We start from the raw sequence: 23,509 nt of genomic DNA on the forward strand, positions 1-23,509 counted from the left end.
TTTTTGTGTTCTTTTTGTTTTGAGCTTTTTCCTTTTATCTATTTTTCCTTTCTAACTTAGTTTCTATTTATTTTAGTTTTATTAAGTATACCACTAGCCCCTAAATTAGTATTTATAAATACTCTATTGCCACATGAATTTCTCATACCTAATAAAATAGTTTAATGTTTTATAAAATGCATTTAATTATTTGTTTAAGCCACTGTTTTATTTAGTTTAGTGCTTTTAATTATTTTTTTAAAAATGTGATCCTCCACCATAATTACCTAAGCATTATTTGCCACCTCTAGAACATTTTAATTTTAATGTTTGAAAACTTTACCGTTTGACTTGATTTTAAATTTTGAATTCGAACGGGATTGAATCATCGTGATATTTACAACAGTAAGAGTGGTGACGTGGCCTCATTAGCAGAGGTTACTGTAGCTTGATTATCCGGGCGTCACATTCCTCATGCCAGCATGCCCTAGCCTTCGATGCCAAAGCCAGCATTCTGAAGCTTTTGCTAGAAGACATACGGACATCTACGGTCCTGCTAAGAAATCTACCATATACAGATCATCTTTTCGATACCCTTCAAAGACTAGAGACTTGTCAGATTCCATCAGTACAAGGCAACGATATTTTCCAAATAGCACAATCATGTTTAAGTCACAAAGCATTGAGACAGACATTAAGTTGAAACCAAGGGATTCAACAAGCATCACTTTATCCATGTGCCGATCCCTTGATATTGCAACTCTACCTAGACCCAATACCTTGCTTTTACTAGTGTCAGCAAATGTGATGTGACTCTTATCTGATGGACGTAGTGTTGAATCCACCAGAAGACTTCGATCGCCAGTCATGTGATTAGTGCATCCACTGTCCATAATCCATTCTGAAGCTCGAGGTGTTGTAGCCTATAGTGCAGTTTGGGGGATAGGCTTCACCATGTGAGTTGTGAAGCAGAAACATTTGACGAACAAGTGGAACATGAAAATTCAGGTCTTGGTTAGGATACATAGGATGAGTGTCAAGGAAATCTAGAGTGAAATACATAGTAAGACCATTTGGGCATTTTATCTTGCGCCCAACAAGATTTTTAAGGTCTCCAGCATTAGCTTTGGACACCTTTGATTTCCGGCTGGAGACCTTTCCCTGCAAAAGAGAGTTAAGTTTTCTTCACCACCCACATCTTCAGGGGTGGCTTAGAAGCAATGAGTCTAAGTGCAGCATCTAAGAACTTCGGCTTCGGAGCCCTAGTAAATAGCCTTACAGGGGGTGAATAATACTCATATGAATAAGCAGAAGAGTTCTTGGTTCTATGAACATACAGGTTTAATGAAACACACTCATATTCATGGGTCTGAGTATGATTTTCCTGCAAAACATTGACGTTAGGGTGACTTAGATGAGTCCTCAGTCTGTATGAAGCTTTTGGACCATATGAAACCTTTGGTATGGGGATTGTCTTCTTCACAGGTGGTGTCCTGATGACATTCACGGGAAGATTCTCAAGACAACTTTTGGGTACCCATATCTTCTTCATAGGTGGCCCATTCCTGCAGTTAGTACCAATATACCTGGCAAACACTTCGCCATTCTGATTCTTAAACAATTTATAGTTTGCATCAAAGGATTCATCAATGATAATAGGGTTAGCACACGTGAAGCCAAATAAGGTGGATGGATCCACTGAAGGTTCCTTTGCAGCAACCCAGATGGTTTTGGGGTACTGCTCAGGCTTCCAGTACGAACCATCAACATTCATTTTTCTCTCGAACCCAACACCCTCTTTTCTAGGGTTTTGGTTCAGAATCTGCTTTTTGAGGACATCACATAATGTCTGATGCCCTTTGAGGCTTTTATACATCCCTGTCTCAAGCAGTGTCTTCAACCTGGCAATCTCATCAGCAATAGTAGTGGTATCCTCAACAGAGGGGTTAGTTACCACATCAGCAGTTGAAGATATCTCAACAGTAGTAGCAGTAGAACATTCAGCAACAGAGGCAGCGTTATCACGCTCAATGCATTTTAGACATGGTGGTTCAAATCCTTCCTGAGCGGTACTGATCTGTTGAGCGTGGAGTGAATAGTTTTCCTTTTCAAGATCTTCATGATCCGATCTCAATTTCTCGAGTTCCTGCTTCCTTTGAAGATAATCATAGGAGAGCTTTTCATGAGAGGTTGAGAGCCTTTCATGTCGACCTTCAAGTTCCTGGTACTTAACATGAAGATTTTTTATGTTTTCAATTAAGGACTGAGTCTTATTCATTTCTGCGTTCAATAGGTCATCGCTTTTGTCTAACAATTTTTGAATATGTTCCATAGCTTTCTGTTGTTCAGTTGCAATTTTAGCAAGTTTTTTGTAGCTAGGTTTGGATTCACCATCAGAGTCATCTTCACTTGATGTTTGAAAGTAAGAATCGCGAGAGTTTACCATGGCACCACATGCCATGAAGCAGTAGGTGGGAGCCGAGTCGTTCTCGTCATTAGCGTTGGTGACGGAGCCATTGTCTTCAGTGTTGAAGATGGACTTGGCGACGTAAGCTGTAGCTAGAGCCAGACTTGCGATACTAGAGTCAGACTCCTCCTTAGACTCCACCACTGCCTCCTCAGAAGCAGACTCCTCCTCTGAATCCATTTCCTTGCCAACAAAAGCACGTTCCTTGCCTGATGAGCTCTTCTTGTGTGATGAAGACTTGGAGGAAGATTTGGAAGAAGACTTTGAGGATTTCTTCTTCTTCTTGTCATCAGAATCATATTCTTTGCTCTTCTTCTTCTTCTCCTCATTGTCCCACTGTGGACATTCAGAGATGTAGTGGCCAGGTTTCTTGCACTTGTGACAGGTTCTTTTCTTGCTGTCATGGGTGGAAGCTTCATCATCCCTTGAGCTGGATCGTGAAGACTTTCTGAAGCTTTTCTTCTTAGTGAATTTCTGAAACTTCTTCACAAGTATAGCAAGATCCTTTCCAATGTCTTTAGGATCACCGGAACTGTAGTCAGATTCTTCTCCAGATGAGGAAGCGGCTGCCTTTGCCTTCAAAGCACGAGTTCGGCCATAGTTGGGGCCATAGATATCTCGTTTATCAGATAGCTGGTACTCATGTGGGTTGAGCCTCTCAAGTATGTCCGACGGATTGAGTGTCTTGAAGTCAGGGCGTTCTTGTTTCATCAGGGCTAAGGTGTCAAATGAGCTGTCAAGAGATCTCAGTAGTGTCTCCACTATTTCATGCTTCATAATGTCAGTTGCACCAAGTGCTTGGAGCTCATTTGTGATATCAATGAGGCGATCAAATGTGAGATGGACGTTCTCATTGTCGTGTCTTTTGAAGCGGTTGAAGAGGTTGCAGAGAGTACTGATTCGTTGTTCTTGCTGAGTTGAGATGCCTTCATTGACCTTGGAGAGCCAGTCCTAGACTAGCTTCGACATTTCCAGAGCGCTCAAACGGCCATACCGCCCTTTTGTCAGATGACCACAGATGATGTTCTTGGCTGTAGAGTCCAGTTGAATGAACTTCTTGACATCAGCAGGGGTGACACCTTCACAAGTCTTGGGAACACCATTCTTGACGACATACCATAGATCGACATCAATGGCTTCAAGATGCATGCGCATCCTCTTCTTCCATTAGGGATATTCAGTGCCATCAAAGATGGGGCACGTAGCGGAGACCTTGATTATCCCTGCAGTCGACATAGCTAAAACTCCAGGTGGTTAAACCGAATCACACAGAACAAGGGAGTACCTTGCTCTGATACCAATTGAAAGGGATAGTTATCGACTAGAGGGGGGTGAATAGGCGATTTTTATGAAAGTCTTCAAAACATGAGAGTTTCGAAGACAAACAACACTATTCGTATGCAGCGGAAGGTAGACTACACTAGACAAGCCATAGTCAAGTATTCAACAAAGTGAAAGCACGAAGACTATTAGCAGCTTGGTAGTAAAGATCAGGATGGAAGATAGTATGAAGCCAATCAATACAAGTAGTCACACAGTGAAGTCAAACAGATTATGCAAGCAGGAAATGACTTCACGAAGACAAGCTGTAAGTAAGGAGAAGTAAGAGATAGAACCAGTAGCTTCAGGAAGACAATGGTTTGTTCGACGAGTTCCAGTTGATGTGACAACTATACGTCTGGTTAGGGAGGCTGAGATTTAACTTAGAAGACCGCGTCTTCACCTTATTCCACTTGAGCTAAGGACTCTTAGTCCTCGCCTAATCATTCTGGTAAGTCTTCAAGGTAGACTCCCAAACCTTCACAGACTTCGTTCACCGGCAATCCACAATGACTCTTGGATGCTCAGAATGTGACGCCTAACCGACTGGAGGATTCACAGTCCTCAAGTGAAATAAGTCTTCAGATCATGCGGATAGAAAGACTTCAGTGATGCCAAACACTCTTTGGGCTCTGGGTGGTTTGGTCTTTGTCCTCGCAAGGATTCTCTTTCAAAAGCTTCGGAGGTGGGTTGCTCTCAAACAACAAAAGCCGTATACTAACTCCGAGCAGCCACCAATTTATGGTGTAGGGGGTGGGCTATTTATAGCCACTGGGCAACCCGACCTGATTTGTCCGAAATGACCCTGGGTCACTAAGGAACTGACACATGTGCCAATGGTCAGATTTCAAACACACGCGGCAGCTTGACTTGGGCTACAAGTAAAGCTGACTTATCCGACTCTGGATAAGATTTGCACTCATTGTCTTCGCTCGAAGACATAGGATTTGGTTCAGCATCACTTTAGTCACTCTGACTTTGTTCACTTGGACCCCACTTAACAGCATGGTGGTTCCTATGACTCAACAAAGAAGAAAAGAAACAACGAAACAGCTAAGTCTTCGCGCTCCATAGTCCTACGGCGTTGTCTTCTCATGTCATAGTCTTCAACGTGATTAGCTTCACAGACCACCATTTTCTTCAATGTCTTCACACATTTTTAGGGGTCATCTCCGGTAGGTAAACTGAATCAATGAGGGACTACTACCTGTGTTATCCTGCAATTCTCACAAACACATTAGTCCCTCAACCATGTTTGTCGTCAATACTCCAAAACCACTAGGGGTGGCACTAGATGCACTTACACCATCTTGTTATATCATATTATGATTGTTTTGAGAAAGTGTTGTCATCCGAGTTTAATTATTATTGCTTGCTAGTTGATTATTCCATTGATATGAGTAAATGTGAGACCTAAGTGTTATTGTGAATGTGGTTAGTCATAATCTTTGCTGAAAACTTGAATGCTGGATTTACATATTTACAACAACAAGAGCAAATAGAGTTTGTAAAAGTTTTTTTTATCACTTTCAGTTTGTCAACTGAATTGCTTGAGGACAAGAAAAGGTTTAAGCTTGGGGTAGTTGATACGTCTCCAACGTATCTACTTTTCCAAACACTTTTGCACTTGTTTTGGACCCTAATTTGCATGATTTGAATGGAACTAACCCAGACTAACGCTGTTTTCAGCAGAACTGCCATGGTGTTATTTTTGTGTAGAAACAAAAGTTCTCGGAATGACCTGCAAATCCACGGAGATAACTTTTGGAAAATATAAAAAATATTGGCGAAAAAATCAATGCCAGGGGGACCACACCCTGTCCGCGAGGGTGGGGGCGCGCCCCCTCCCCCTGGGCGCGCCCCCTGTCTCGTGGGCCCCCTGATGCTCCACCGACCTCAACTCTAACTCCATATATTACGTTTCACGGAGAAGAAAGTCAAAGAGGAAGTTTCATCGCGTTTTACGATACGGAGCCGCCGCCAAGCCCTAAAACCTCTTGGGAGGGCTGATCTGGAGTCCGTTCGGGGCTCCGGAGAGGGGGATTTGTCGTCGTCGTCATCATCAACCATCCTCCATCACCAATTTCATGATGCTCACTGCCGTGCGTGAGTAATTCCATCGTAGGCTTGCTGGATGGTGATGGGTTGGATGAGATTTACCATGTAATCAAGTTAGTTTTGTTAGGGTTTGATCCCTAGTATCCACTATGTTCTAAGATTGATGTTGCTATGACTTTGCTATGCTTAATGCTTGTCACTAGGGCCCGAGTGCCATGATTTCAGATCTGAACCTATTATGTTTTCATGAATATATGTGAGTTCTTGATCCTATCTTGCAAGTCTATAGTCACCTATTATGTGTTATGATCCGACAACCCCGAAGGGACAATAATCGGGATACTTCTCGGTGATGACCATAGTTTGAGGATTTCACGTATTCACTATGTGTTAATGCTTTGGTCCGGTACTCTATTAAAAGGAGGCCTTAATATCCCTTAGTTTCCAATAGGACCCCGCTGCCACGGGAGGGTAGGACAAAAGATGTCATGCAAGTTCTTTTCCATAAGCACGTATGACTATATTCGGAATACATGCCTACATTACATTGATGAACTGGAGCTAGTTCTGTGTCAACCTATGTTATAACTTTAAATGATGAATTGCATCTGACATAATTATCCATCACTGATCCATTGCCTACGAGCTTTTCACATATTGTGCTTTGCTTATTTACTTTTTCCGTTGCTACTGTTACAATTACTACAAAACTGCTATCATTACTTTTGCTATTGTTACCATTACTATCATACCACTTTGCAGATACTAAGTTATCCAGGTGAGGTTGAATTGACAACTCAACTGCCAATACTTAAGAATATTCTTTGGCTCCCCTTGTGTCGAATCAATAAATTTGGGTTGAATACTCTACCCTCGAAAACTGTTGCGATCCCCTATACTTGTGGGTTATCAGGTACCTTAGCGGCAGGTGCTGCAACCGCCTCCCGGTAGAGTTGGTCAGTGCAGATAAGTGCATCCTTCTTGTTGGAACCGATAGTGATGACGCTCATCGGCCCGGGCATCTTCAATGTGTTGTAGGCGTAACGTGACGCCACCATGAACTTGGCCAGCGCTGGGCGGCCGAGGATCCCGTTAGACAGCAATGGGATCTTGGAGACATCAAAAATGATCTTTTTTGTCCTGTAGTTGAGCTCACAACCAAATGTAACTAGGAGCGTGCTTTTACCTTTTGGCTCGCTCCATCCTGGATTGATCCCTTGAAACGTGCTCATGTCTTCGAGATCTTCATCAGGAATCTGCAACCTCTTGATCACATTGGGCGAGATAAAGTTCAATCCAGCCCCCCCGTCCACTAACATTTTTGTCACTTTGAGATTGCAGATTGTTGGTGAAACCAACAATGGCAAACACCCGGCCGCTGTTGTGCGATCAGAGTGATCCTCAACATAAAAAAGATAGGCGTGTTGGACCATTTCAACGGCTTCCGGGCGTCGACTGATGGCTCTGTTGGATTAATCTCGCGCGCCCATTGCTTAAGTTGGCGGTGAGAAGAATGCAACAAAGCGCCACCATCAATGCACATGGCTTCAGTAGCTTTTTGAAACTCATGCTCGCTGGACTCGTCGTCCTCTTCATGGTCATCATGCCCCTCTTTCTTGCCGTGGCCTCGAGCAGGCCTCTCCTGTCGTTTGTCCTTGCCGCAGCGACCTCCTCGGCCATCGCGCTTCTTGTCGGGCCCCTTAGCACCATATTGGCCCTTCTCCTTATCTCGCCCTTCATATTCAGCTTTCTGCCTCTGACAAGCTGCTTAACTTGCTGACGGTTCTGGAGGTCATGGCCCTTGGTGCAATGGATCTTGCAGTACTGCTTGTCGGAGCCCCCCGGCTTGCGGCAGCTTCCACGGCCTGGTAGACGGCGCACCCGGCAACCTCCTTGCTGGGGTCGTCAACCTTGGTCCTCTTGGCGGTGCCGGGGTTGCCGGATCCCTCGACGGCAAGCACTGTTTTGCCCTTGTGCTTCCTGTTATGCCGTCAGCCCTTCTTTGCCGGAGCAACGTCCTCTTCATCTTCGGAGTCAGTTCCCGCGCCAACATCTTTGCCGGGGTATTTCCTTCCTTCTTCAGCTCGAGCACATCTATCGGCTGAAACATAAAGCTCGACAACATCATGCGATTGCTCACATTCGGATGGAACGCGCTAATAATAGTGGCAGGATGAACGTCTGGATGTTGTACTATACACGGCTGAATCTGTGTATGTACTTGCGCAAGGTTTCACCCTCTTTCTGGGGAACAAGATGTAAGTCACTTGCCTGGCCAGGAGCTTGGTGGCCTCTGGTAAAGGTGCCAACAAACTTGTGACACAAATTCGACCAAGAAGAGATGGAATTTTCTGGCAGGTGCATCAACCACGACCTGACGTTGGGCTTGAGTACCAACGGGAAGTAGTTGGTGAGCACCTTGTCGTCTCAAGCCCCGACAGCCTGCACCGTGATGGTGTAGATCCCAGGAACTCCGACAGGTGTGTCTTGCCCGCCGTATTTCTCCGGGACCTCTGGTTTGAACATGCGGGAAGTGGGCCACTAGACTCGCCGCAGCTCACGGGTAAAAGCTGGACAACCCACCTCGAAAGGTGAGTCACCAGAATCCCCCGGTGTAGGCTTGTCTATAGAGGGCCCCGCGCGTCTGTCAGATTGATGGCGCGCTTCCCGCTACCGCTCGATAGTAGTCCGAGTGTCTTCTTTGACCCATTCCCGAAGGACTTGATGTTGATCACGGCGAGTTCTCGGATTGGACGATGTCGTGGACCCATCATCACGTGCATCGATCCGCCGAACTGGTGACCACTGTGGTCGTGGTGGAGGAGAGTGCATCGTGGCGCACCACCTCCGATCCTTCCTGTTGGAAATATGCCCTAGAGGCAATAATAAATTGATTATTATTATATTTCCTTGTTCATGATAATCGTTTATTATCCATGCTATAATTGTATTGATAGGAAACTCACATACATGTGTGGATACATAGACAACACCATGTCCCTAGTAAGCCTCTAGTTGACTAGCTCGTTAATCAATAGATGGTTACGGTTTCCTGACCATGGACATTGGATGTCGTTGATAACGGGATCACATCATTAGGAGAATGATGTGATGGACAAGACCCAATCCTAAGCCTAGCACAAGATCATGTAGTTCGTATGCTAAAGCTTTTCTAATGTCAAGTATCATTTCCTTAGACCATGAGATTGTGCAACTCCCGGATACCGTAGGAGTGCTTTGGGTGTGCCAAACGTCACAACGTAACTGGGTGGCTATAAAGGTACAATACGGGTATCTCTGAAAGTGTCTGTTGGGTTGGCACGAATCGAGATTGGGATTTGTCACTCCGTGTAAACGGAGAGGTATCTCTGGGCCCACTCGGTAGGACATCATCATAATGTGCACAATGTGACCAAGGGGTTGATCACGGGATGATGTGTTACGGAACGAGTAAAGAGACTTGCCGGTAATGAGATTGAACAAGGTATCGGTATACCGACGATCGAATCTCGGGCAAGTACCATACCGCTAGACAAAGGGAATTGTATACGGGATCAATTGAGTCCTTGACATCGTGGTTCATCCGATGAGATCATCGTGGAACATGTGGGAGCCAACATGGGTATCCAGATCCCGCTGTTGGTTATTGACCGGAGAACATCTCGGTCATGTCTGCATGTCTCCCGAACCCGTAGGGTCTACACACTTAAGGTTCGATGACGCTAGGGTTATAAAGGAAGCTTGTATGTGGTTACCGAATGTTGTTCGGAGTACCGGATGAGATCCCGGACGTCACGAGGAGTTCCGGAATGGTCCGGAGGTAAAGATTTATATATAGGAAGTCCTGTTTCGGCCATCGGGACAAGTTTCGGGGTCATCGGTATTGTACCGGGACCACCGGAAGGGTCCCGGGGGCCCACCGGGTGGGGCCACCTGCCCCGGGGGGCCACATGGGCTGTAGGGGGTGCGCCTTGGCCTACATGGGCCAAGGGCACCAGCCCCTAGAGGCCCATGCGCCAAGATAAAGGAAAAAGGGAAGAGTCCTCAAAGGGGAAGGCACCTCCGAGGTGCCTTGGGGAGGATGGACTCCTCCCCATCCTTAGCCGCACCCCTTCCTTGGAGGAAGGGGCAAGGCTGCGCCCTCCCCCTCTCCCTTGGCCCTATATATAGTGGGGAAAAGGAGGAGCAATCAGACCTAAGGCCTTTGGTTGCCTCCCTCTCCCTCCCGTGACACATCTCCTCTCCCGTAGGTGCTCGGCGAAGCCCTGCAGGATTGCCACGCTCCTCCACCACCACCACGCCGTTGTGCTGCTGCTGGATGGAGTCTTCCTCAACCTCTCCCTCTCTCCTTGCTGGATCAAGGCGTGGGAGACATCGTCGAGCTGTACGTGTGTTGAACGCGGAGGTGCCGTCCGTTCAGCACTTGATCATCGGTGATCTGAATCACGACGAGTACGACTCCATCAACCCCGTTCACTTGAACGCTTCCGCTTAGCGATCTACAAGGGTATGTAGATGCACTCTCTTTCTACTCGTTGCTGGTCTCTCCATAGATAGATCTTGGTGATACGTAGGAAAATTTTGAATTTCTGCTACGTTCCCCAACAGTGGCATCATGAGCTAGGTCTATTGCGTAGATTCTTTGCACGAGTAGAACACAAAGTAGTTGTGGGCGTCGATATTGTTCAATATGCTTGCCGTTACTAGTCTTATCTTGATTCGGCGGCATCGTGGGATGAAGCGGCCCGGACCAACCTTACACGTACGCTTACGTGAGACCGGTTCCACCGACAAACATGCACTAGTTGCATAAGGTGGCTGGCGGGTGTCTGTCTCTCCCACTTTAGTCGGATCGGATTCGATGAAAAGGGTCCTTATGAAGGGTAAATAGCAATTGGCATATCATGTTGTGGTTCATGCGAAGGTAAGAAACGTTCTTGCTAGAAACCCATAGCAGCCACGTAAAACATGCAAACAACAATTAGAGGACGTCTAACTTGTTTTTGCAGGGTATGCTATGTGATGTGATATGGCCAAGAAGAATGTGATGAATGATATGTGATGTATGAGATTGTTCATGTTCTTGTAATAGGATTCACGACTTGCATGTCGATGAGTATGACAACCGGCAGGAGCCATAGGAGTTGTCTTTATTTATTTGTGACCTGCGTGTCAACTTAAACGTCATGTAATTACTTTACTTTATTGCTAACCGTTAGCCATAGTAGTAGAAGTAATAGTTGGCGAGGCAACTTCATGAAGACACGATGATGGAGATCATGATGATGGAGATCATGGTGTCATGCCGGTGACGATGATGATCATGGAGCCCCGAAGATGGAGATCAAAAGGAGCAAAGTGATGATGGCCATATCATGTCACTATTTGATTGCATGTGATGTTTATCATGTTTATACATCTTATTTGCTTAGAACGACGGTAGTAAATAAGATGATCCCTTACAACAATTTCAAGAAGTGTTCTCCCCTAACTGTGCACCGTTGCGACAGTTCGCTGTTTCAAAACATCACGTGATGATCGGGTGTTTTATTCAGACATTCAAATACAACGGGTGTTGACGAGCCTAGCATGTACAGACATGGCCTCGGAACACACGCGAAACACTTAGGGTTAACTTGACGAGCCTAGCATGTACAGACATGGCCTCGGAACACGGAGACCGAAAGGTCGAACATGAGTCGTATAGAAGATACGATCAACATGAAGATGTTCACCGATGATGACTAGTCCGTCTCACGTGATGATCGGACACGGCCTAGTTTGACTCGGATCATGTAATCACTTAGATGACTAGAGGGATGTCTATCTGAGTGGGAGTTCATAAGATGAACTTAATTATCCTGAACATAGTCAAAAGGTTTTTGCAAATTATGTCGTAGCTCACGCTATAGTTCTACTGTTTAGATATGTTCCTAGAGAAAAATTAGTTGAAAGTTGATAGTAGCAATTATGCGGACTAGGTCCGTAAACTGAGGATTGTCCTCATTGCTTCATAGAAAGCTTATGTCCTTAATGCACTGCTCGGTGTGCCGAACCCCAAACGTCGTTTGTGGATGTTGCGAACATCTGACATACACGTTTTGATAACTACGTGATAGTTCAGTTAAACGGTTTAGAGTTGAGGCACTAAAGACGTTTTCGAAACGTCACGGAACATATGAGATGTTTCGAGGGCTGAAATTGGGATTTCAGGCTCGTGCCCATGTCAAGAGGTATAAGACCTCCGATGACTTTCTTAACCTGCAAAGTAAGGAGAAAAGCTCAATTGTTGAGCTTGTGCTCAGATTGTCTGAGTACAACAATCATTTGAATCGAGTGGGAGTTGATCTTCCAGATAAGACAGTGATGGTTCTCCAAAGTCATTGCCACCAAGCTGTTAGAGCTTCGTGATGAACTATAACATATCAGGGATAGATATGATGATCCTTGAGGTATTCGCGATGTTTGACACCGCGAAAGTAGAAATCAAGAAGGAGCATCAATTGTTGATGGTTGGTGAAACCACTAGTTTCAAGAAGGGCAAGGGCAAGAAGGGATACTTCATGAAACGGCAAATCAGCTGCTGCTCTAGTGAAGAAACCCAAGGTAAAACCCAAACCCGAGACTAAGTGCTTCTGTAATAAGGGGAACAACCACTAGAGCAGAAGTACCCTAGATACTTGGTAGATAAGAAGGCTGGCAAGGTGGATAGAAGTATATTGCATATACATTGTGTTAATGTGTACTTTGCTAGTACTCCTAGTAGCACCAGGGTATTAGATACCGGTTCGGTTGCTAAGTGTTAGTAACTCGAAACAAAAGGCTACGGAATAAACGGAGACTAGCTAAAGGTGAGCTAACGATATGTGTTGGAAGTTTTTCCAAGCTTGATATGATCAAGCATCGCACGCTCCCTCTACCAAAGAGATTGGTGTTAAACCTAAATAATTGTTATTTGGTGTTTGCGTTGAGCATAGACATGATTGGATTACGTCTATCACAATACGGTTATTCATTTAAGGAGAATAATGGTTACTCTGTTTATTTGAATAATACCTTCAATGGTCTTACACCTAAAATGAATGGTTTATTAAATCTCGATCGTAGTGATACACATGTTCATGCCAAAAGATAGTAATGATAGTACCACCTACTTGTGGCACTGCCACGCAAGTCATGTCGGTATAAAACGCATGAAGAAGCTCCATATTGATGGATCTTTGGGCTCACTCGTTTTTGAAAAGTTTGAGACATGCGAACCATGTCTATTGGTGTATGTGCATGAAGAAACTCCATGCAAATGGACCGTTTTGACTCACTTGATTTCGAATCACTTGAGACATGCAAATCATACCACATTGGCAAGATGACTGAAAGCCTCGGTTTCAGTAAAATGGAACAAGATAGCAACTTGTTGGAAGTAACACATTTTGATGTGTCCAATCCAATGAGTGCTGAGGCATGTAGTGGATATTGTTATGTTCTTACTTAACAGATAATTTGAGTGGATGTTGAGTACATTTACTTGATGAATCATGAGTCTGAATTATTGAAAGGTTCAAGTAATTTAAGGGTGAAGTTGAAAGATCGTCGTGACAAGAGGATAAAATATCTATGATATGATCATAGAGATGAATATCTGAATTACGAGTTTGGCACAGAATTAAGACATTGTGGAAATAGTTTCACAACTAATACAGCCTGGAACACCATAGTGTGATGGTGTGTCCGAACATCATAACTGCACCCTATTGGATATGATGCATACCATGATGTCTCTTATCGAAGTACCACTATAGTTTATGGGTTAGGCATTAGAGACAACCACATTCACTTTAAATAGGGCACCACGTAATTCCGTTGAGATGACACCGTATGAATTATGGTTTTGAGAAACCTAAGTTGTCGTTTCTTAAAAATTTGGGGCTGCGACGCTTATATGAAAAAGTTTCAGGTTGATAAGCTCGAACCCAAAGCGGATGAAATGCATCTTCGTAGAACACCCAAAAACAGTTGGGTATACCTCCTAATTCAGATCCAAAAGCAATATGAATTGTTTCTTGAATCGGGTCCTTTCTCGAGGAAAGGTTTCTCTTGAAAGAATTGAGTGGGAGGATGGTGGAGACTTGATGAGGTTATTGAACCATCACTTCAACAAGTGTGTAGCAGGGCACAGGAAGTTGTTCCTGTGGCACGTACACCAACTGAAGTGGAAGCTTATGATAGTGATCATGAAACTTCGGATCGAGTCACTACCGAACCTCGTAGGGTGACAAGGATACGTACTACTTCAGAGTGGTACAGTAATCCTGTCTTGGAAGTCATGTTGCTAGACAACAATGAACCTACGAGCTATGGAGAAGCGATGGTGGGCCCGGATTCCGATAAATGGCTCAAGGCCATAAAACCCGAGAGAGGATCCATGTATGAAAACAAAGTATAGACTTTGGAAGAACTACTTGATGGTCGTAAGGCTGTTAGGTACATATGGATTTTGAAAGGAAGACAGACAATGATGGTAAGTGTCACCATTGAGAAAGCTCGACTTGTCGTTAAGATGTTTTTCGACAAGTTCAAGGAGTTGACTACGATGGGAATTTCTCACTCGTAGCGATGCTAAGGGTCTGTTGGAATTATATTAGCAATTACTGCATTATTTATGAAATCTTGCAGATAGGATGTCAAAACATTGTTTCCTCGACGATTCTTGAGGAAAGGTTGTATGTGATACAACCGGAAGGTTTTGTCTATCCTGAAATATGCTAATAAGTATGCAAAGCTCCAGCAATCCTTCTGAGGACTGGAGTGAGCATCTCGGAGTTGGAATGTATGCTTTGATGATGATCAAAGATTTTGGGTGTATACAAAGTTTATGAGAAACTTGTATTTCCAAAGAAGTGAGTGGGAGCACTATAGAATTTCTGATAAGTATATGTTGTTGACATATTAATGATCGGAAATGACGTAGAATTTCTGGAAAGCATATAGGGTTATTTGGAAAGTGTTTTTCAATAGAAAACCTGGATTAAGCTACTTGAACATTGAGCATCAAGATCTATAAGGATAGATCAAAACGCTTAATAGTACTTTCAAATGAGCACATGCCTTGACGTGATCTTGAAGGTGTTCAAGATGGATCAGCCAAAGAAGGAGTTCTTGCCTGAGTTGTAAGGTATGAAGTTAAGACTTAAAGCTCGACCATGGCAGAATAGAGAGAAAGGAACGAAGGTCGTCCCCTATGCTTAAGACATAGGCTCTACAGTATGCTATGCTGTGTACCGCACCTGAAGTGTGCTATACCATGAGTCAGTCAAGGGGTACAAGAGTGATCCAAGAATGGATCACAGGACAGCGGTCAAAGTTATCCTTAGTAACTAGTGGACTAAGGAATTTTCTCAATTATAGAGGTGGTAAAAGAGTTCGTCGTAAAGGGTTACGTCGATGCAAGCTTAACACCTATCCGAATAGCTCTGAGTAGAGATACCGGATACGTATAATGGAGCAACAATTTAGAATAGCTCCAAGTAGAACAGTTATTTGGAATAGCTCCAAATAGAACGTGGTAGCTGCATCTAGGAGATGACATAGAGATTTGTAAAGCACACACGGATCTGAAAGGTTCAGACCCGTTGACTATAACCTCTCTCACAAGCATAACATGATCAAACCCAGAACTCATCGAGTGTTAATCACATGGTAAATGTGAACTAGATTATTGACTCTAGTAAACTCTTTGGGTGTTAGTCACATGGGGATGTGACCTTGAATGTTAATCACATATCGATGTGAACTAGATTATTGACTCTAGTGCAAGTGGGAGACTGTTGGAAATATGCCCTAGAGGCAATAATAAATTGATTATTATTATATTTCCTTGTTCATGATAATCGTTTATTATCCATGCTATAATTGTATTGATAGGAAACTCAGATACATGTGTGGATACATAGACAACACCATGTCCCTAGTAAGCCTCTAGTTGACTAGCTCGTTAATCAATAGATGGTTACGGTTTCCTGACCATGGACATTGGATGTCGTTGATAACGGGATCACATCATTAGGAGAATGATGTGATGGACAAGACCCAATCCTAAGCCTAGCACAAGATCATGTAGTTCGTATGCTAAAGCTTTTCTAATGTCAAGTATCATTTCCTTAGACCATGAGATTGTGCAACTCTCGGATACCGTAGGAGTGCTTTGGGTGTGCCAAACGTCACAACGTAACTGGGTGGCTATAAAGGTACACTACGGGTATCTCTGAAAGTGTCTGTTGGGTTGGCACGAATCGAGATTGGGATTTTGTCACTCCGTGTAAACGGAGAGGTATCTCTGGGCCCACTCGGTAGGACATCATCATAATGTGCACAATGTGACCAAGGGGTTGATCACGGGATGATGTGTTACGGAACGAGTAAAGAGACTTGCCGGCAACGAGATTGAACAAGGTATTGGATACCGACGATCGAATCTCGGGCAAGTAACATACCGATAGACAAAGGGAATTGTATACGGGATCGATTGAGTCCTTGACATCGTGGTTCATCCGATGAGATCATCGTGGAACATGTGGGAGCCAACATGGGTATCCAGATCCCGCTGTTGGTTATTGACCGGAGAACATCTCGGTCATGTCTGCATGTCTCCCGAACCCGTAGGGTCTACACACTTAAGGTTCGATGACGCTAGGGTTATAAAGGAAGCTTGTATGTGGTTACCGAATGTTGTTCGGAGTACCGGATGAGATCCCGGACGTCACGAGGAGTTCCGGAATGGTCCGGAGGTAAAGATTTATATATAGGAAGTCCTGTTTCGGCCATCGGGACAAGTTTCGGGGTCATCGGTATTGTACCGGGACCACCGGAAGGGTCCCGGGGGCCCACCGGGTGGGGCCACCTGCCCCGGGGGGCCACATGGGCTGTAGGGGGTGCGCCTTGGCCTACATGGGCCAAGGGCACCAGCCCCTAGAGGCCCATGCGCCAAGATAAAGGAAAAAGGGAAGAGTCCTCAAAGGGGAAGGCACCTCCGAGGTGCCTTGGGGAGGATGGACTCCTCCCCATCCTTAGCCGCACCCCTTCCTTGGAGGAAGGGGCAAGGCTGCGCCCTCCCCCTCTCCCTTGGCCCTATATATAGTGGGGAAAAGGAGGAGCAATCAGACCTAAGGCCTTTGGTTGCCTCCCTCTCCCTCCCGTGACACATCTCCTCTCCCGTAGGTGCTCGGCGAAGCCCTGCAGGATTGCCACGCTCCTCCACCACCACCACGCTGTTGTGCTGCTGCTGGATGGAGTCTTCCTCAACCTCTCCCTCTCTCCTTGCTGGATCAAGGCGTGGGAGACATCGTCGAGCTGTACGTGTGTTGAACGCGGAGGTGCCGTCCGTTCGGCACTTGATCATCGGTGATCTGAATCACGACGAGTACGACTCCATCAACCCCGTTCACTTGAACGCTTCCGCTTAGCGATCTACAAGGGTATGTAAATGCACTCTCTTTCTACTCATTGCTGGTCTCTCCATAGATAGATCTTGGTGATACGTAGGAAAATTTTGAATTTCTGCTACGTTCCCCAACACTTCCGCCATCGGCACGCGCCGGCTCGATGGACCGCCGCCGCAAGGGCCCCACATGCTGCTGCCCATTTCCATTGGCGAAACCGATGAGGCTCTGAATAGCAGCTCTCCATTCTTCGAGCTTCTCCGCAGCGGGAGGAAAATATAGGAGTAGTTGCGCTCGCGCCAACGCTTCTGCTAGTGTAGGCGGCAGCGACAGGCGTGAAGAACGTGAGGTGCTCTGACTCCTAACTGTGTTAGAAGGAGCTCCATCACAGTCCCGTTCTGGCAGCGCGCTGTTTCCATCGGCCTCTTGGCATGCATGCTGGCCCTGCGCATCTCGAGAATGATGTTGAGGGCTCTTTCCATGGGGACACTTGGGGTAACCCAACGTCGTCGCGCTGCTCATCGAGCACGACCTGGGAAGACCACAACGCATGTGTCGGCGGGGGTGTCTTGGAGGTCGCCTTTCTACCCTTGGAGGTCGTTGCACTGCCCGTAGGCAGCACGGCTCCGTCCTTGGATCCAGCGGTGTGCGGGCCGTCGTCACGGCTGTGGACGATACCGCTCTCCTGGCTCCATTCGCGAGAACGTCATGGAAGCTCATGATCTCCACCTCCTCCTCCACCCGCGTCCATCCTGTCGCCCGTTCGTGTTGGTTCGGGCAGATCGACCGCAGATGAATCAATCACCGTGATAGCCTTTCTCTTGGGAAGCATGGTGATGAAGATGTTAAAGAAACTAACGCGCTAACTACTAATCAGGTTCTTGCAACCTTCTCCCCCTGTCTCGCGCGCCATAGATGTCGGGGAAACGACACCTATGGGATCTTGTGGATCCCTTCTACTGTTCGGCAGGGAAAAAGGTGTGCATGAAGAGCAGATCCAATGATCAACACGGGGGATTTTTACCCAGGTTTGGGCCGCTAAGAAGCGTAAAACTCTAGTCCTGCATTGGTGTATTGAGAGTTCTTGAGATCTGGCTAGTTGCTATGCATGCAAACTGGTCTAGAAAGTCCAAAAGTCCCTCTTTGTGTCGCCTTGGGCCTCCTTTTATACGTCTAAGGAGCTACCACAGTGGCGTACAGTGCATACATGAGGTGTAAAGCTGCTACAGTGTACGTGCTTATCGCCAGCGTCTTAGGACAAACGCACTTAATGCACCATTTATGTGTCCCCAACTTTCTTGGGGACAGGGAAAGAGCCCGTCCCATCCGTCGCCACCTCACCCCATCTCGACACACATCCAGGAGCCAATCTTTGCGCTGGAGTGGTGGCAGGGTGGCGAAACCTTGCCGGTGAGAGTCTTCACAAAGATCTGCATGCCACCATGCAGACGCTACTGGATCTTGGCCTTGACATTGTCGATGGTGTCAGAGCCCTCAACCTCAAGGGTGATGGTCTTGTTGGGGCTCCGCAACCATCCCGAGAAGAATCTTGCCGGGAGCTGATGTTTGCTTGAACTACGTCGGTATTTCCCCAAAGAGGAAGGGATGATGTAGCGCAACAACGATAGGTATTTCCCTCGGTGATGAGACCGAGGTTATCAATCCAGTAGGAGAACTGCGCAACACAAAGTAAAGAACTCCTGCACACAAATAACAAACACTCGCAACCCGACGTGTTAAAGGGGTTGTCAATTCCTTCCGGGTAACGACGCCAGAAATTGGCACGGAGATGGGAGAAAGTTGCAATAGATTTGATAAATAGATTGCAAATAAAATAAAGTGCAGCAAAATATTTTTGTGTTTTTGGTTTAATAGATCTGAAAATAAAAGCAAATATAAATAGATCGCGAAGGCAAATATATTAAAGAAGAGACCCGGGGGCCGTAGTTTCACTAGTGGCTTCTCTCAAGAAAAAATACCAAACGGTGTGAAAACAATAACTGTTGGGGATTTGATAAAACTTCAAATACTCATGACGATATCCAGGCAATGATCATTATGTAGGCATCACATCCAAGATTAGTAGACCGACTCCTGCCTGCATCTACTACTATTACTCCGCACATCGACCGCTATCCAGCATGCATCTAGTGTATTAAGTTCATGGAAAAATGGAGTAATGCAATAAGAATGATAGATGTAGAAAATATCTATTTATGTAGAAATAGACCCCATCTTATTATCCTTAATAGCAATGATACATACGTGTCGTTTCCCCTTCTGTCACTGGGATCAAGCACCGTAAGATCGGACCCATCACAAAGCACCTCTCCCCATTGCAAGATAAATAGATCAAGTTGGCCAAACAAAACCCAAATTTAGGAGAAGAAATACGAGGCTATAATCAATCATGCATATAAGAGATCAAAGAAGACTCAAATAACTTTCATGGATAAAAACATAGGTCTGATCATAAACTCAAAGTTTATCAGATCCCAACAAACACACCGCAAAAAGACTTACATCATATGGATATCCAAGAGACCATTGTATTGAGGATCAAGAGAGAGAGAGAGAGAGAGAGAGAGAGAGAGAGAGGAAGCCATCTAGCTACTAACTACGGACCCGTTGGTCTACAAAGAACTACTCATGCATCATCAAAGAGGCACCAATGGACATGATGAACCCCTCCATGATGGTGTCTAGATTAGATCTGGTGTTTCTGGAACTTGCGGCGACTGTAATTGATTTGCATCGATTCCCCTAGGTGTCGGTGTACTAGAGTAGGGGTACCCTAGTATCCCTAACTTGTGCACGGGCAGTTGCAGCACCCCGCGGCAAGGCTTGCCGGGCGACCGCCAAGGTCCTCCGTGGTTCCCTTGGAGCCATTCAAGAACAAAGTATTCAAGTGAAGGAGACAAGGCCCCGGCAAGAGGAGCTTGCCGGGAAGGCCAACCAAGGCATCCCAAGGAACTTGCCGCAATGCGCCACGCGTCCCGGCAAGGCAACAAGGCCCCGGCAAGAGGAGCTTGCCGGGAAGACCAACCAAGGCGTCTCGAGGCCTGGTGAGCGACAAGCTTCCGGGCACGACAAGACGATGACCGCGGCAAGGCGCTTGCCGCGACAAGTAACCACCCTGTACCCACGCTCCAGCACATCCGCCAACTGTCGCTCTGGGGGCCTTTCCAGGCGCGCGTGGCGTGAGGCTGTGCAGCCAGCGGTGCACGGTGGCATGCGACGCTGACAAGATCGCCATCGTGGCGAACGGTGGCGTCCCTGATGGTCCCTTTCTGCACTGGTTGGGCGACATAGACGGGCATTTAATGCCTTTGTCCCCTGCCGTCAGGGTTAGGTAGGATACACTGTGCAAGTAGGTGTACAATCGCAACACTTTTTACGCTTTTACCCTTCTCTGCGTTGCCACTTGTCGGTGACCCCTTAAACATATAAAAGGAGGCCCATGCGCAACGTAGAGGAGGTTCGGCTCATTCGGAAGCCAGAAAAACACTTAGCTCTCTCTCTAGCAAGAACACAATACAATCAGACAAGCAGCAGTAGGAGTATTATCTCTCCGGAGAGCTCCGAAGCTGGGTAAACTGCTCGTGTGTTTCGCCTCGATCTGCTCTTCGTGCGATCTCCGCCCCCCGCCGAACCGAAAGGGGCCCGGTCCGCCGGCTCCATAGGTGTCCGCCGGCCCCAAAATAGGGCACGGGCACACGCGGCCTGGGTTACGCCGAATCCTGCTCCGTATCCACCGCGCCCTCCCCTAACGGCACGCGTTGAATGCGGCATCGTGGGAGAGATAACGAGCCGGAAGGCACCATATCTTTATTTTCTCTTCTTTCTGTTGTTCCGCTGCCGGTTCTTTCTTGCCGGGGCAGTGTCCTCACTATCAGACCCTCCTGCTCCTGTGTTCTCTCCGGGGAGTTTCCTCCCTTCCTCAGCACGTGCACACTTGTCGGCTATGGCATATAGCTCACTGACATCTCTGATCTTGCACATCGCCATCTCCTCCCGCATCCTACGGTTCCGCATGTTCTGATGGAATGCGCTGATCACCGCGGCAGGGTCGACGTCTGGGATGTTGTGCTGTACGCGGATGAATCTTTGAATGTACTTGCGCAGGGGCTCTCCTTCCTTCTGGGCGAGCAGATGAAGGTCACTCTCTTGGCCATGAGGCTTGTGGCCGCCTGTAAAGGCGCCGACAAACTGATGGCACAGGTCAGCCTAGGAGGATATGGAGTTGTCCGGCAAGTGCATGAGCCAGGATCTGACATTGGGCTTGAGCACCAGCGGGAAGTAGTTGGCAAGGATCTTGTCGTCCCGCCCCCCAGCAGCTTGCACCGCAATGGTGTAGATGCTGAGGAACTCCGACGGATGCGTCTTGCCGTCGTACTTCTCCGGTACGTCTGGCTTGAAATTCTTCGTACTGGGCCATTGGACTTGCCGCAGCTCACGAGTGAACGCAGGGCAACCTACTGCGTACGGCAAGTCGCCTGGTTCCCCTGGCGCATGCACGTCAACAGAGGGCCCAGTGCGCTTGTTGGATTGACGTCGCGCTTCTCTCCGGCGCTCGATGCGAGTACGGGCGTCTTCTTGCTGTCGTTCGTGAAGAACTTGGCGCTGATCGCGACGAGCTCGTGGATCTGACGATGCGGTGGAGTTGTTGTCGAGGTGGATCCGACGAGTTGGCGATCTTGGCCTTCGGGATGGGGAGTGCATGGTGGTTGCACCCCCACCAGTTTCGTCCCCACCGGCTCGTGCCTGGCAGTCCTGCCGCGGCCGCGATGCACTTGGCTGCCGCGGAGTGTCACCGTTGGCAAAGCCGATGAGACTCTGAATGGTGGCCCTCCATTGGTCGATCTTGTCTTCCGCTGGAGGGTAATCCAGGAGCAGTTGAGCTCGCGCCAAAGCTTCTGCTGGAGTGGTGGGTGGCAGTGGTGAACGGTGCGAGGAGCGGGATATGCTCAGACTTCTAACTATGTTAGAAGGAGCAGTATCTCGTCCAGGCGACCGTGCCTCGCTCGTGCCAGCATGTTGGCGCGCATGCTGGTCTTGAGCACCCCGAGATCAACCAGCTCGATCTTGGCCCAACAAACGTATGGTACTGCGAGTACCATGACGCTGTCAGTCCTGCGCCTCCTGAGATGGGCGCGGTACATGTATGGTCGCCGAGGTTTGTGCATTCTTGTCCTTGGACCTGGCGGCATTGTGAGTTTCCTCGTCGACGTCCGTTCTTCCGCCGGCGTCTACTCCACCACCCGTTTGCTCCAGTGGTGGTGGAAGTGACGTGGACGGAGCAGCTGCCGCCGAAGTCTTCTTCTTCGGTGGCATGTCGATGAAGAAAATGAAGATTTAGCAGTTTCCCCGACATCTTTGGTAACTGATCCACGAACACCTATGTGGCCGGCGGACCGGGCCCCTTTCGGTTCGGCGGGGGGCGGAGATCGCACGAAGAGCAGATCGAGGCGAAACACACGAGCAGTTTACCCAGCTTCGGAGCTCTCCCGAGAGATAATACTCCTACTGCTGCTTGTTTGATTGTATTGTGTTCTTGCTAGAGAGAGAGCTAAGTGTTTTTCTGGCTTCCGAATGAGCCGAACCTCCTCTACGTTGCGCATGGGCCTCCTTTTATATGTTTAAGGCGTCACCGACAGGTGGCAACGCAGAGAAGGGTAAAAGCGTAAAAAGTGTTGCGGTTGTACACCTACTTGCACAGTGTATCCTACCTAACCCTGACGGTAGGGGACAAAGGCATTAAATGCCCGTCTATGTCGCCCAAACAGTGCAGAAAGGGACCGTCAGGGACGCCACCGTTCGCCACGATGGCGATCTTGTCAGCGTCGCATGCCACCGCGCAACACTGGCTGCACAGCCTCACGCCACGCGCGCCTGGAAAGGCCCCCAGAGCGACACGTTGGCGGATGTGCTGGAGCGTGGGTACAGGGTGGTTACTTGCCGCGGCAAGCGCCTTGCCGCGGTCGTCGTCTTGTCGCGCCCGGAAGCTTGTCGCTCACCAGGCCTCGAGACGCCTTGTTTGGTCTTCCCGGCAAGCTCCTCTTGTCGGGGCCTTGTTGCCTTGCCGGGACGCGTGGCGCGTCGCGGCAAGTTCCTTGGGATGCCTTGGTTGGCCTTCCCGGCAAGCTCCTCTTGCCGGGGCCTTGTCTCCTTGGCTTGAATACTTTGTTCTTGAATGGCTCCAAGGGAACCACGGAGGACCTTGGCGGTCGCCCGGCAAGCCTTGCCGCGG

Source organism: Triticum dicoccoides, chromosome 1B, assembly GCF_002162155.2.
Source record: "Triticum dicoccoides isolate Atlit2015 ecotype Zavitan chromosome 1B, WEW_v2.0, whole genome shotgun sequence".
Classification (NCBI taxonomy): Eukaryota; Viridiplantae; Streptophyta; class Magnoliopsida; order Poales; family Poaceae; genus Triticum; species Triticum dicoccoides.